The 14,689-nt window shown below is 45.3% G+C and overlaps 1 protein-coding gene across 3 annotated transcripts in view; it reads left to right on the forward strand.

The window, feature by feature from the left end:
* The first annotated feature begins 6,126 nt into the window (after positions 1-6,126).
* Positions 6,127-14,689, forward strand: part of rhobtb4 (Rho related BTB domain containing 4) — a 71,834-nt gene continuing 63,271 nt past the window's right edge. Inside the window, exons 1-2 of one of the 3 annotated variants that reach the window (XM_045706688.2) lie at positions 6,127-6,326; positions 7,043-7,152. The gene's annotated coding sequence lies outside the window, so the exon portion shown is untranslated. Of the gene's footprint in view, positions 6,327-6,372; positions 6,952-7,042; positions 7,153-14,689 lie in introns of those variants that run through there. The other 2 variants (XM_045706685.2, XM_045706686.2) reach the window with 2 other exon arrangements.

The following is a 14,689-nucleotide window of genomic DNA, read 5'->3' on the forward strand; positions in this document are numbered from 1 at the left end:
CTACACTCTTAGAATAAAAGCTACTATGTAGAAGCTAAAAGGTTCTTTGGCTGTGCCCATAGGAGAACCCTTTGACAAACTGTTTTTGGTTCCAGGTAGAACCCTTTTGGGTTTCATGTAAAACCCTTTCAACATAGGACTCTACATGGAACCCAAAAGGGTTCTACCTGGAACCAAAAAGGGTTATCCGCTGGGGACAGCCGAAGAACCTTTTTGGAAACCTTTTTTCTAAGAGTGTATATCAAATTCTTATACAAGTTACCAGGCATGATTCACTGGGGCTTTAACCTAATATTCCCAGAGACGCTGAACTCAAATGGCTAATATTTATTGAGATAAGAACAGAGCAAACTGCAGAACATTTTATCCAAATGCATCACTGTTGGGAGACATAATTGATCCTGCAGAACTGGTTTCACTTACTAGCCTGGCAGGTCGGATGATTCAAACACAGTCTAAAAATAAATCATGTCCTATTTAATGATGGGCTAAACCCTGGTATACTTTCCAAGGTAGGACATTTAGGACAACAGTACATTTGCTGCTTCCCAATGGAATTTATCATGAACTAGAAAGAATAAATGAATATCCTCTTTACAATAGCAATATGGACAAGAGGCAGGCCAAAGATCCTGGATGGCTGAGGATGTATGCTCACCAGTCATTTCAAGTTCACATGCTAAAGTATTTTATGAACTCAATAATACTTTATTTCCACTGCACAGATGAGTCACTGTCTGTTTGGCCTGTTTGAGGCTCCGATGCATATTACCATTGGTCCATGTGATTCAGCAGCACACAAGTCAGCCAGCATGGAGCCCAGGCCCCAGGTATTCCATAAGAACTCATTACACTAGGCAGAGCAGAGCTGGGCCAGTGAGAGGCCCTGCTGCACCCCCTTTAGATCAACCAGTCTCATGTCTCAACCAGCTGCACTGTCACTCACACCGCAGATGTGTACACAAACACATATACGTGCACAGACACACACACCCACTACACACCACAGTCTCTGAGAGGCATAAACCGTAAGCTCTGACCCATACCACGGACTCTCATTCAGTTCAGGTCAAGTCAACGGTCATTCACTGGGTGTGCTAAACAAAAGATCCTCTAAAAGTGAGACAGACTTCAGCAATGGACAGTGTGAACACCAAACTGTCTGTCCTGCAGACATCCAACGCAGACACATCTGGCTCCGTCTGGTGTGTTACTCCTTTCCCCCAGTAGGACTTTGACCAACTTTCAGACCAGAGTTAGGCAACCCACCGACCCACCACAATCACCCCGCTGGGACTGCACACTGTACTCTACAGACTGCTCCAGCTGATTCAACACATGAGCTCATCTTCACTGTCCTGATTTCAAAATGTTGGAGGGAGGAAATGAATTATGTTCTGACTGAAAATTCTGGCTGGAGTGAGTGAAGGTGGACTCAATGGCAGCCCTCGCGGACTCACTTAAGTACTGTAAGATCAATCTAGTGAGCAGCAACAACAACAAAAAATCGATGTGCTCACTTCCACTCTTTGTCTTATCTGACGTACAGCAGATCCAAAGCCAGTATCTTGTTAAGTTGTATTGCACTTTTTACAAATGCACAGTCCTCAACATACTCCCTACCCACTAAACCCTCAAAATAACTAACCAGGGTGAGGGTCGAGAGGAAACCTCCTTGGTCCACAGAAACATTGAGAGGAACCAGATTACGGGGTCATCCCATTCTCGGCTGCCTGCCTGCCGCCCTATCTGCTTGCATGCTTATCTACCTTCCTGCCTGTCTTCCTTCCTGTCTGTCTGCCTGTCTGAGTACACTAATTATATGACTGATCAAACACTGAGGGGTAAATGGATCCGGAACACAAACACCTAAATCTGGTAATTTAGCCCTGTATTTAGCTCTCCCTGTGATATACTCTGACCACAGGGAGAGCTGCAGGACATCCCTAAAAGGCCAGAGCCTCAAACACACAAAGATGTCCATTAGCTGTATCACTCATACTCTGTGTGGTTGTTGAAGGAGGGAGGGAAGGAAGGGAAAGAGAGAGACGTGGCAGTCAGATGGCAAGGAGTGCACATGGCCTCTAGTGCGCGCACGCACGCACACGTTGCTCCACCTCCCTGTTGGGACTTGTACAATGCCCAGATCCATCTCTGTGAACTCATACATACACACACGTAAGTATTGTCAGGTGTGCTCCATTCCGTTTTACAGAAAGTACATCATACCAATGCAGCTATGAACCCAGAAACACACAGTGACAGACACTCTGAGTAGATAGTTTGGAGAGGGGAGAGAGAGAGGAGAAAGAAAACATGAAGAGTGGAGAGAAGAGAGGGGAGAGGAGAGAGGGGAGAGGGGAGAAAGAGGAGAAAGAGAAGAAGAAGAGAAAGAGAAGAGGGAGAGAAGATAGAGAGAAGAGTGGGAGAGAAAGAGAAGAGAGAGAAGAGAGAGACAGAAGAGGGAGAGAAAGAAGAAGCAGAGATAGAAGAGAGGGAGGAGAAAGAGGAGAAGCAGAGGAGAGAGGGGGAGAGAAAGAGGAGAGGAACAGAAGAGAGGGAGGAGAAAGAGAAGAGGCAGAGAAAGAGAAGTGAGAGAGAAGAGAGGGAGAAAAAGAGAAAGGGGAGAGAAGAGAGAAGAGGGAGAAAGGAAAGAGAGTCAAATTAAAATAGGAATCTTCAGTCAGCTCGTGTAACGATGTCAGGGTAGTGGCAGCTGCACTAGTCCTTGTATCCATGGCGACCCCAAAGTGCCGTCAGAGTGGTGACGCTACTGGGATCGCTGTGCTGAACTGAGCTGCATTGAGGCGCACGTGCCTAAACCTTTCTCCACTCAGCGTGGCTATTCATAGCACTCAGCGTCGAGGCAGGACTATGGCGGAGGTGTGGCTGTGGGCAGGTGTATGGAGGGACAAGGCATGGAGCTGCTGTTTTTCTCGCTCTGATCCTGCTCGCTCTGGGGGGGTGACACCTGGTCTCCCTACTGCCCTACAGAGATGGACCGTATGTCTAGACAATCACTACACAGAGCTTATGAGCTTTCCTCCAGGCTGCATTCAGGATCACACTGATCATGTAGATTGGAGAAGCAACAACAACCTCCATTAGTAATAGGACTGTTAGTCTTAAAGGAGTCGTGGATTCAGTCCTGATTCTTCCTGTCCTGTTGAGCTGAGATTTCAATACGTCATTAGTTGCATATCACTGTATGTATTGTCAAAACCATAGCAATACTTTACCTAAACCCGTGTCATAGGGTGTTAGTGGAATGCAAGATGGCAGGAGCATTAGGGAACTGTCATCCCCCCACCGTATCCATGTAATCTCCTAACGCCTAGCTGTGAGTCAGTTTTACTGTAGTGACTCAAGGCCTGGCTCTCTCTCGCACACTGGCCTACTAACTTATCCATCTCCAATCAATAGCTGACAGGCAGAATGATCTAATTCAGCTGAACAGTGAATAACGGCACCCAGTCTCCATAGCACACAGTGCTAGCTGGCTGGCTGGCTGGCTGGCTGGCTGGCTGGCTACTGCCCGATGTGCTAGGGTACCAACGGCCAGAGGGGTGGACCGAGTGAGCACCTCCCTTTGTGAGCGATTGTTCAAGCTCAATTGGCACTTCTGTAATGTTGCTTTGTCGGAAGGATCAGCGGGGAGAATGAGCCAGGCTCTGAGGTGCAGAGAGAGCCCTTTTGTGGCCGGGTCAGTGTGAGGGACACAGAGTTGCTGAGTGAAATCGATCTGGGTGGGATTAGGACCACTCTTTCATGAGTGTGTGGCACGGGCCAGGCCAGCTTTGTTGAATTCAGCCAACGCAGGCCTTTCCCACCCCTCGGATCAGCAGTTCCCCCCACAGGACAGGGAGACAGTGGGGTGGGCTTTTTGGAGACCACCTTTGTGCTCCTATTGTGCCCAGGCACATCAATGGTGCTGGGCATAACCCTGGGCAATGGGAAAGTGCTGGAGAGGACACTTTAGGATAAAGCTTCCATGCACCTGGTGTGGCATGAAGGAGAGAGGTAACAAAGAAGATGATTAGCTTTGATGAGCATAGAGTTGGCCCAAAAAGACAAACGTTCACATGACCCACGTTGCACCATCACGCCAATGTTCATCACTGCAAAAAAGATGGTCTCCGCCCAATACATTTGGAAGGAATAGGCGCGACTCTCGCTCACAATAAAAACATGATTCTTGATTGATCTGATTATAGCTAAAATCAGCTGTCAATGGCCTTCATCAGACACATGTTTCCAATATATTCACTTTTTCCAGATACAGGTCAATGATTTATCCCAATGATGTCATGGCCACAGCTACATGACATACCTGCCAGAGTGTTATAATAACCATAGTACCAAGGACCTATGGCTTGGCTTGTAGTGTGTTGTTTGGGGCCCTCAATGCACAACAGCTGAGATGTGAGCAAGCCTGGACATGTTTCTCGTCCTCACATCGAGAATGCCTCAGCAAATGGTTGAGTGAACTAGAGAGGCAGAGACCAAAATGTTCAAAACATGGTCCTGTGTGTTCCTGCCAGTAAATCATTGTCCTATCCTGGCAAAGGTCTTGGTAACACTTTAGTAATCCTACTTTAGTAATCCTACTTTAGTAATCCTACTTTAGTAATCCTACTTTAGTAATCCTACTTTAGTAATCCTTGTCAGCAGGTAGCCTGGCGAGTATGAGCGTTGGGCCAGTAAACGAAAGGTTGCTGGATCGAATCCCTGAGCTGAGAAGGTAGAAATCTGTAGTTCTGCCCCTGAACAAGGCAGTTAACCCACTGTTCCCCGGGCGCTGAAGACGTGGATGTAGATTATGGAAACCCCCTGCACTTCTGTTTCAGAGCGGTTGGGTTAAATGTAGAAGACACATTTCAGTTGAAGGCAATCAGTTGTACAACTGACTAGTTATCCCGCTTTCCCTGGACATAGGGCGTCATAGCAGAAATTGATATTGGTTCAAATGATTTGCTGTCATTGCATATCACAAAATGTGTTTTACTGTGATATTACAATGTCAAGTTTTTTGGGGGGCAGATACTTCAAGTCAAGTGTCACTAAAACCTAAGAGAGAGAGCATTTACCTCTGATGGCACTCCTAATTAGCTTCTAGACACAGGACGTGTCTGGGAAAGTCTGGGAGTGTGTGCATCCAAGCTGTCCAACACTGAATAGAGGTACAGGTCCACCTAGGGAGTAATCACTAGGAACCAAACAGAAGCAAACACACCAACACAGAGAGGGACCTACCTGAATTTATCCAATAAGAAACTCCTGTTCTTGTTTTTCCATTGAAAAACGTTTTGCTATGGTGTGCTCTAATGAATACATCCCTAAACTGTCTAGTAGACACACCTGATGCACAACAGACCATGTGCAACATAGTGACTACACAGACCTATATCAACTCCTCTTCACAGCACCTGTAGACAGGTCCCTGTGGCTGTCTGCCACCATTCTATTCAAAACCTGATGGTATTTTTACCTTGACATTTCCATCCAATTAATGTCATATCTAAGTGTAACCATAACAACAGGGGGCTTTGCGTTGGTTTGAAATAAACACGCACACACAAAGACTACACAGAGATACACACACACACACAACACACACACACACACACACACACACACACATACACACACACACACACACACACACACAAACACACACACACACACACACACACACACACACACACACACACCAATGCGCGCACACACACACACACACACACACACACACACACACACACACACACACACACACATACACACACACACACCAGAGGTGTTGTTCATTATCACTATAAGTGTGATTAGCCAGAGTAAGACGTGTCCTGAGCGATGCATTGAGCAAGACCAGATATTAATAATACTCAGTATTCACGAGAGATTGTGACAGATTGGGTGAATTTGATTGATTGATAGGCTATTTGTCACTATAAAAAAATATGTCAAATCCTGCAGTAGCTATTATTGGTAGGCTATATGGATTAAGCATTTATTTCATTGAATTCTTCTCTCTCTTAAAAATACAACAGGATATGACCGTATTACTACCATCCTCTCCCTATCCTCGGCGATATGTGCCAGTGAGGGCATCCATTCAGTTTATGAATGGATGGGTGTGGCGGAGGCGGCGGGTGAGTGACTGGCGCTAGGCTGTCGTCACTGCTCTCGTTGATAGGCACTGGCGTTTGTCGCTGGCTGGACTGGATTAGAGCGCAATTTGGCTCCTCCACGGTATGTGACAATTGAGTGCGAGAGACAGACAGCGACACCAGAGACTCAAGCCGAGGGGTGAACTTCGGGCGAATTTGGTGAGGCTATGGGGCAGTCTCGCACCGCATGCACTACACGCGTTGAAGGGGTGGAATTGGAGCAGGGTTACAGTGAAACAAAGGATTTGAGATGAACTTTTTTGTCTCAAAATGTCCTTACTGACTAAAAAACAGATCATCTATAGCCTATATAAAAGCATTGCACGTTGTGAATACAACGTTTCCTTTTGTCTTATGCTTGCGATCACATTTGCGTAGACCAGGTTTCGGCTATAGTTAGATTTGGATGAACGTATAGGCAACCAGTCACTGGTTAGATAATAGGCTAATAAAAAAGCTCAAGAAATGTACAAAAATATATATTGTTTTGGTAAAGGCGATAGAAGGAAACAGACAAAGAAAGTCGGGCACATGCCTTTCCTCCAATGGCCCCTTTTAGGTGTGACAGAAACAACAAAGGACGTGGACAAACTCGCATCAGCACCAGTGAACAACCAGTCCCCTAAACAAGATTGTCTGCAGCTTTTGCAATATGCTGCATATTTACATTCCTTCTGGCGTCTGTACAGTCGGGAGTGTTTTAGAGCTGACTGGTCACAACAAAACCGGTCCAAAAGGCATCGGAAGACAGGCGTCAAGTCTCACCAAGAAAAAATACTTGCCAGTAAATATTAAGTGCACACTGTTCACAAATCTTTTTATCAGTAGCATGCAGGAATGTACTGAAAATAGTTATTGTGTGTTGTGCCTTGCAGCTGAGAGGGAAGAGAAATATATGAGCTCTGTGAAAATAACTAAAAGTGGAGAGAGTGAAGTGGACTACGCAGAACACCGAAAAGATTCCAGAGGCGAATGACCATTGAAGGTAAGTTCCTAATTGACTGCGAAATAATTTATGCTAATGTTTTATTATCATAAGAAAACGAAATTACAAGCAACTGACCACACATGGACAGTGGTATACAGACGTTTCGCGGGCACACCGTAGGAGCCATGGAAGGTCATTAGAGCACACCATAAACTAAACGTTTTGCAAAGAACAGGCGTTTGTTATTGGACAAATTCAGGTAGGTCCCTCTGTTTCGGGGTGTTTGCTTCCTTTTGGCAACCTCATAAACAATTCATGGTAATTCATGGTAACCTCATAAACAATTCATTTAGACCTGCCGTTTATTTGTGAGGCGTTTATTTATGGTGTGTACTTGCTGATATGTGTGCTGAGGGAGCATGTTGCTGTTTTAAAGCAAATTTCATGCTATTCTACACATTTTGACATGGGTCAGAGAAAACAATTTGCAGTTGTATAGCTAATCTCATGCTATTCTACACATTTTGACATGGGTCAGAGAACAATTTGCAGTTGTATAGCTAATCTCATGCTATTCTACACATTTTGACATGACACAGAGAATTTAAAATTCTTAAAGCTTATTTCCTGCGATGGTAGCGCGGTTAAACCCGTATATTAGGCCAAACGTTTCAACAACCTATAGGTAACAGAAATCTTATTAAAAATAAATAGAGTATTTATCATGGGTTTGTATAACCAATGACTATCTCAATAAGATAGGTTACTTTCTTTCATAGCACCTGCGGTCAGTCGACCATGACAAAGAGAAAGCCACCACAACAACGTGTCTGCTGAGAAGTTACGTTATCCACTGTAGCCTATAAACGTTCAAGCGGTTTGCCTCTGAAAATGACACCACCCTCCATATCTTTATCAACTTGACCAACAATCCGCATAATTCCCCCATCTCTCTCTCTCTCTCTCTCTCTCTCTCAGTTCAAAGGGCTTTATTGGAATGGGAAACATATGTATACATTGCTTCACCCCCTCTCTCTCCTCTCTCCTCTCTCTCTCTCCTCTCTCTCTCTCTCTCTCTCTCTCTCTCTCTCTCTCTCTCTCTCTCTCTCTCTCTCTCTCTCTCTCTCTCTCTCTCTCAGAATTTCCCACTTTATGAGATGTGGATGGTCAGATACAGTGTTGACATCTGTTCCTCTGCTCTGTTTTTGTACCAGCTGTAGAATTTGAGCCATTCCTCCTTGGGTGAGGCCTGTCCGGCTCTGTGGAATATGTTAGTCTCCGGAGGGGGCTGGGAGTGTGTATTGGCAACTGGGGCTTTCCACTGGGGTTGAACACCAAACATTCCAGGCTGCTGGATGAAGGGTTAGCGGGCCAGCTCTGCGCAGCTGGGGGCCATATAAGACGCTGTGTCTTTGTGTGTTGAGCAATATCACACACACACACACACACACCCTCCGACCCCCACCACTGTTCAACTCTGCATACCCCAATGAACGCATGGGGTGGGAGGCCGTGGGGAGGGCTGTGTGTGTGTGTGTGTGTGTGTGTGCATTCCACTCTCTACCAAGGGACAGAGAGCTGCTGAAACCATGTGACATCTCATAACAGTCAGACATAGTCTCTGTTAGATACATTGCAAGACAAAGGAACACACACACAACGACTGCACAGTGCACACGCGTGCAAACTCTCTCACACACACACACACCCATTGGCACTTTGGCAGTCATAAAACATTCACAGAGATAATCACAGAGATACTCACAGAGATACTCACAGAGATACACTAAACAAAAGTTAGTTATTCTTTCTAAACCACATGATGTTTTTCTCTCTGCTGAAGTAATGCTGTTTCAGGGAGAGGAAGAGAGGGAGAGAGGGAGAGAAGGAGAGAGGGAGAGAAGGAGAGAGGGAGAAAAGGAGAGAAGGAGAGAGGGAGAGAGGGAGAGAAGGAGAGAGGGAGGGGAGAATGTAGCAGGCGATTGAAAGAGGGATGCCAATCATACAGTTCTTTCTTTCCTTTCTCTCTTTTCTGGCTGCCACTGTGGTTGTTTTTTAAGCAGGGTGTCCGTGTGCAAAGAATGTGTGTCCGCGTGCGCATGCATGTGTATGTGTTTGTATGGTAGAGGAGAGCTGGGGATGAGACAGTGGGCCTCCCCAGAGAGGAAAGGAGGAGCACAGACCCTGAGGAAGAGGGAAGCAGCCTGGAGAACAGCAGAGAGCAGAGAGGAACACAGACAAGAGGGCTAGCTATCACAAAGCCTTTGTTTTGCCAATACAGAGTTAGGAGTCAGGTACTAAGTCCGTTACAACACCTTGTGAAAAACATAAACAATCCAACATGGGCATAACAGAGACAGACAGGCAGAGAGAAAGGCAGACAGACAGGCAGGCAGAGAGGCAGGGCAGGCAGACAGGCAGACAGACAGACAGGCAGACAGACAGACAGGCAGGCAGGCAGACAGACAGACAGACAGACAGACAGACAGACAGACAGACAGACAGACAGACAGACAGACAGACAGACAGACAGACAGGCTTCTAGAGTCATCTACTTGCCATATCTTTTACAGTAGTGCTCCCTTACTTCCTCTGCTCTTCAGGCGAATCCTAACTTCCACTTTAAGTAAAATGTTCATTTAGTCTCCCATTGATATCAATGAATAAAAAGACATCAGTTAAAGTTAGGATTCACCCCTTAAAAAGTAAATCCTCTTAGTTGAGTAATGTCATTAGTCAGTGCACTCAGTTACTCTGTGTTACATAGGTCTGATGCTCTGCAGCTGCTACTACACATAACTGTGTGATTATTTATGGAATAACAGATCTAACAAACACTGCCTTTCAAAGACATTTATCTTTTTCTGATATTCATATTTTATTCTAGAAAAACCAAAAATTCATACAGTACGTATATACATGGACGTTTACATTTAAGGTGATCACATATGCACACAAGCACACAGAAACATTTACAAGCCCTCTGTCCTCTCCCCTCTCCCCCACTCTGAAAGCCCTAGGCTGGGGACAGGGCCTGAGTGGGTGTCCTGTTTGGGTCCCTGGTCCAGGGTGATGGTACAGATAAGCGTGCCTGTTGCACAACCCCCCATACTGACACACTTTGGGGTAAGAGCTCCGAGCTTCTAAGCCAAATGTTCAGCACAGCAAAGTGTGCCTTGTTTCTTCTATAGGGATTTTGGCTTCCCGCACTGGGTTGTAGCATTATTGCATTGTCATTTCTGGCAACTCAAAGGCACTCTTTATAAACTTTTCCAGTTGCTAATGACATTATTTGAAGCTCTCCCTCTGCATTATGTAATGATCTCACAGCGTAAACACAGATCCTAAGAAGTGGTGGAAAAAACAGCATGAGCACATTCTTGGAAGGACAGGGCTTCAAATGACAGCACCAGACCTGAGGTAGGACAGGGTCAGGATCTGGGTCAAATGACAGCACCAGACCTGAGGTAGGACAGGGTCAGGATCTGGGTCAAATGACAGCACCAGACCTGAGGTAGGACAGGGTCAGGATCTGGGTCAAATGACAGCACTAGGCCTGAGGTAGGACAGGGTCAGGGTCTGGGTCAAATGACAGCACTAGGCCTGAGGTAGGACAGGGTCAGGGTCTGGGTCAAATGACAGCACTAGGCCTGAGGTAGAACAGGGTCAGGGTCTGGGTCAAATGACAGCACTAGGCCTGAGGTAGGACAGGGTCTGGGTCAGATGACAGCACGAGGCCTGAGGTAGGACAGGGTCTGGGTCAAATTACAGCACCAGACCTGAGGTAGGACAGGGTCAGGATCTGGGTCAAATGACAGCACCAGACCTGAGGTAGGACAGGGTCAGGATCTGGGTCAAATGACAGCACCAGACCTGAGGTAGGACAGGGTCAGGATCTGGGTCAAATGACAGCACCAGACCTGAGGTAGGACAGGGTCAGGATCTGGGTCAAATGACAGCACCAGACCTGAGGTAGGACAGGGTCAGGATCTGGGTCAAATGACAGCACCAGACCTGAGGTAGGACAGGGTCAGGATTTGGGTCAAATGACAGCACTAGGCCTGAGGTAGGACAGGGTCTGGGTCAGATGACAGCACTAGGCCTGAGGTAGGACAGGGTGCAGTCATGAGTGAACAGGGAGTACAGGAGGGGACTGAGCACGCACCCCTGGGGAGCTCCAGTTTTGAGGAGCAGCGTGGCAGATGTGTTGCTACCTACCCTCACCACCCGGGGGTGGCCCGTCAGGAAGTCTGGATCCAGTTGCAGAGGGAGGTGTTTAGTCCCAGGATTCTTAGCTTAGTGATGAGCTTTGAGGGTACTATGGTGTTGAACGCTGAGCTGTAGTCAATGAATAGCATTCTCACATAAGTGTTCCTTTTGTCCAGGTGGGAAAGGGCAGTGTGGAGGGCAATAGAGATTGCATCATCTGTTGATCTGTTTGGGCGGTATGCAAATTAGGGTGGGTCTAGGGTTTCTGGGATAATAATGTTGATGTGAGCCATTACCAAAATTTCAAAGCACTTCATGGCTACGGACGTGAGTGCTACGGGTCTGTAGTCGTTTAGGCAGGTTGCCTTAGTCTTCTTGGGCACAGGGACTATGGTGGTCTGCTTGAAACATGTTGGTATTACAGACTCAATCAGGGACATGTTGAAAATGTCAGTGAAGACACCTGCCAGTTGGTCAGCACATGTCCGGAGCACACGTCCTGGTAATCCGTCTGGCACCGCAGCCTTGTGTATGTTGACCTGTTTAAAGGTCTTACTCACGTTGGCTACGGAGAGCGTGATCACACAGTCGTCCGGAACAGCTGATGCTCTCATGCATGCCTCAGTGTTGCTTGCCTCAAAGCGAGCATAGAAGTGATTTAGCTCGTCTGGTAGGCTCGTGTCACTGGGCAGCGAATGGCTGTGCTTCCCTTTGTAGTCTGTAATAGTTTGCAAGCCCTGCCACAGAAGACAAGCATCGGAGTCAGTGTAGTATGATTAAATCTTAGCCCTGTATTGACGCTTTGCCACTTTGATGGTTCGTCGCAGGGCATAGTAGGATTTCTTGTAAGCTTCCGGGTTAGAGTCCTGCACCTTGAAAGCGGCAGCTCTACCCTTTAGCTCAGTGCGAATGTTGCCTGTAATCCATGGCTTCTGGTTGGGGTATGTACGTACAGTCACTGTGGGGACGATGTCCTCGATGCACTTATTGATAAAGCCAGTGACTGATGCCATCGGAAGAATCCCGGAACATGTTCCAGTCTGTGATAGCAAAACAGTCCTGTAGTTTAGCATCTGCTTCATCTGACCACTTTTTTATAGACTGAGTCACTGGTGCTTCCTGCTTTAATTTTTGCTTGTAAGCAGGAATCAGGAGGATAGAGTTGTGGTCGGATTTACCAAATGGAGGTAATACAATACATCTTCAAATGTATTGGAAACACCCACCTAAAACATGTGTCTGAATGTCTCTAAAACATAACCGCTGATTTGGACTGTTTTTTTAATGTTTTCTCACAGATGTTCTCATACCCAGGGCACATGCAACATTTCTCACAGCCTTATTGACAAAATATGTAGAATAGCATTATGAGACTGCAAATTGAGATGTAGGATCTTAATTTGATCACCCTGTCGCAGGATGCAGGAAATTCAAAACTTGCAGTTTATTTGAGGTTTTATTAAAAGGCTTCTGAAGTTAGTAATTTCCATAATTAGTATTTTCTCTTCCTGCAGGATATTTTTTCTGCTGTAGCAAACTGGCTCATGTTAAGATCTTATATCTATACAGTACGTCACTGTGACTATGTTAGTATTTTGGAGTGTGTGTCAGGGATTTGATCTGGAGGTGCCATTCTGTAGCGTCTGCTGCAGTTCTCATGTTTGTGTTGGAAAGCTGATCCTCCTGGGAGACATAGCACTTCAGTCATATGACAGTGTGTGTGTGTGGGGGGGAGGGGTTGTGCGTGTGCATGAGGGAGATATATATCACTACTGTGTGGGATGTGTCTGTGTTCATGTGTGCATGTTGCATAAGTGTGTGTTTGAGCATGTGTACATGATTGTTTGATTTATTTATTTTATTTTACCTTTATTTTACCAGGTTAGTCTCATTGATGTTAAATACATATTTTACAAGAGAGACCTGGCCAAAAAAGCAGCACACAAAGTTTCTAAGATTTACAACATAAAGCACTTCCCACTAAGTATGTACCGATGACCATGTATTTTTTTGGTCCTGTCTGGACTAGTCCTCTTTTTTGGTCTTATCCGGACCAGCCATCTTTTTTTGGTCTTATCCGGACCAACCGTCTTTTTTTGGTCTGATCCGGACCAACCGCCTTTTTTTGGTTTTATCTGGACCAGCCGTCTTTTTTTGGTTTTATCCGGACCAGCCATCTTTTTGTGGTCTTATCCGGACCAGCCATCTTTTTTTGGTTTTATCTGGACCAACCATCTTTTTGTGGTCTTATCCGGACCAGCCATCTTTTTTTGGTTTTATCTGGACCAGCCATCTTTTTGTGGTCTTATCCGGACCAGCCATCTTTTTGTGGTCTTATCCGGACCAGCCATCTTTTTTTGGTCTTATCCGGACCAGACATCTTTTTTTGGTCTTATCCGGACCAGCCATCTTTTTTTGGTGCTATCCGGACCAACCGTCTTTTTTTGGTGCAGTCCAGCCTTGATTTCAATGCCCACAGACGTCCGGTCCGGACTAGATTTAGCCCAAACATAGACGTTTAGATTTGGTCAGAATTTTGGTAGATTTGGTCTGAATGAATCATAGATGTCTATGGTTCACAAGTTTGGACAGCTCAGTATAGTACAGTAGAGCAGCGGTTCCCAAATATTAGAATAATACCCAGCATGCTTTGCAAGTATTGGTTTTTACATTTCCATTTTGGTCATTCAGCAGATGCTTCTATCCAGAGCGACTTACAGTCAGTGCATTCAACTAAGGTAGATAAAGAACAACATATCAGTCATAGCCAGAATTGTTTTTTTTCTGGATCCATTACTGAGAATGTTATTGTAGTTCAAGTGGTCTGTTGGTTTATTCTGTGAGTTTGACAACTTTGAACATTGTTATAGGCAGTTGTGAAGTTTGAAAAAAATCTAACATACTGTGGCTGATTGGAGCAATAATAAATATTCTGTTGTGATCTTTAGTTGACTCCTTTTTCCTATATTAAGAGGCTTGAAATATTATTGTGATACACTCTCAATAAAGTAAGAATTATATGTGCAGTTTAAATTTGGCTGTATAATTAATGACCAAAAAATACGTATTTCGGTCATTGCACCCGACATCAACATCAGTTTTATTGCATCTTTAATCAACACAACAGTTTTCAGCTGTTCTAACATAATTGCGAAAGGGTTTTGTAATGATCAATTAGCCTTTTATAATGATAAACTTGGATTAGCTAACACAACGTGCCATTGGAATACAGGAGTGATGGTTGCTGATAATGGACCTCTGTACGCCTATGGAGATATTTCATTAAAAATCTGCTGTTTCCAGCTACAATAGTCATTTACAACATTAACAATGTCCACACTGTATTTCTGATCAATTTAATGTTATTTTAATGGACAAAAAAATT

This window comes from Salmo salar, chromosome 24, assembly GCF_965601325.2.
Source record: "Salmo salar chromosome 24, fSalSal1, whole genome shotgun sequence".
Taxonomy (NCBI): domain Eukaryota; kingdom Metazoa; phylum Chordata; class Actinopteri; order Salmoniformes; family Salmonidae; genus Salmo; species Salmo salar.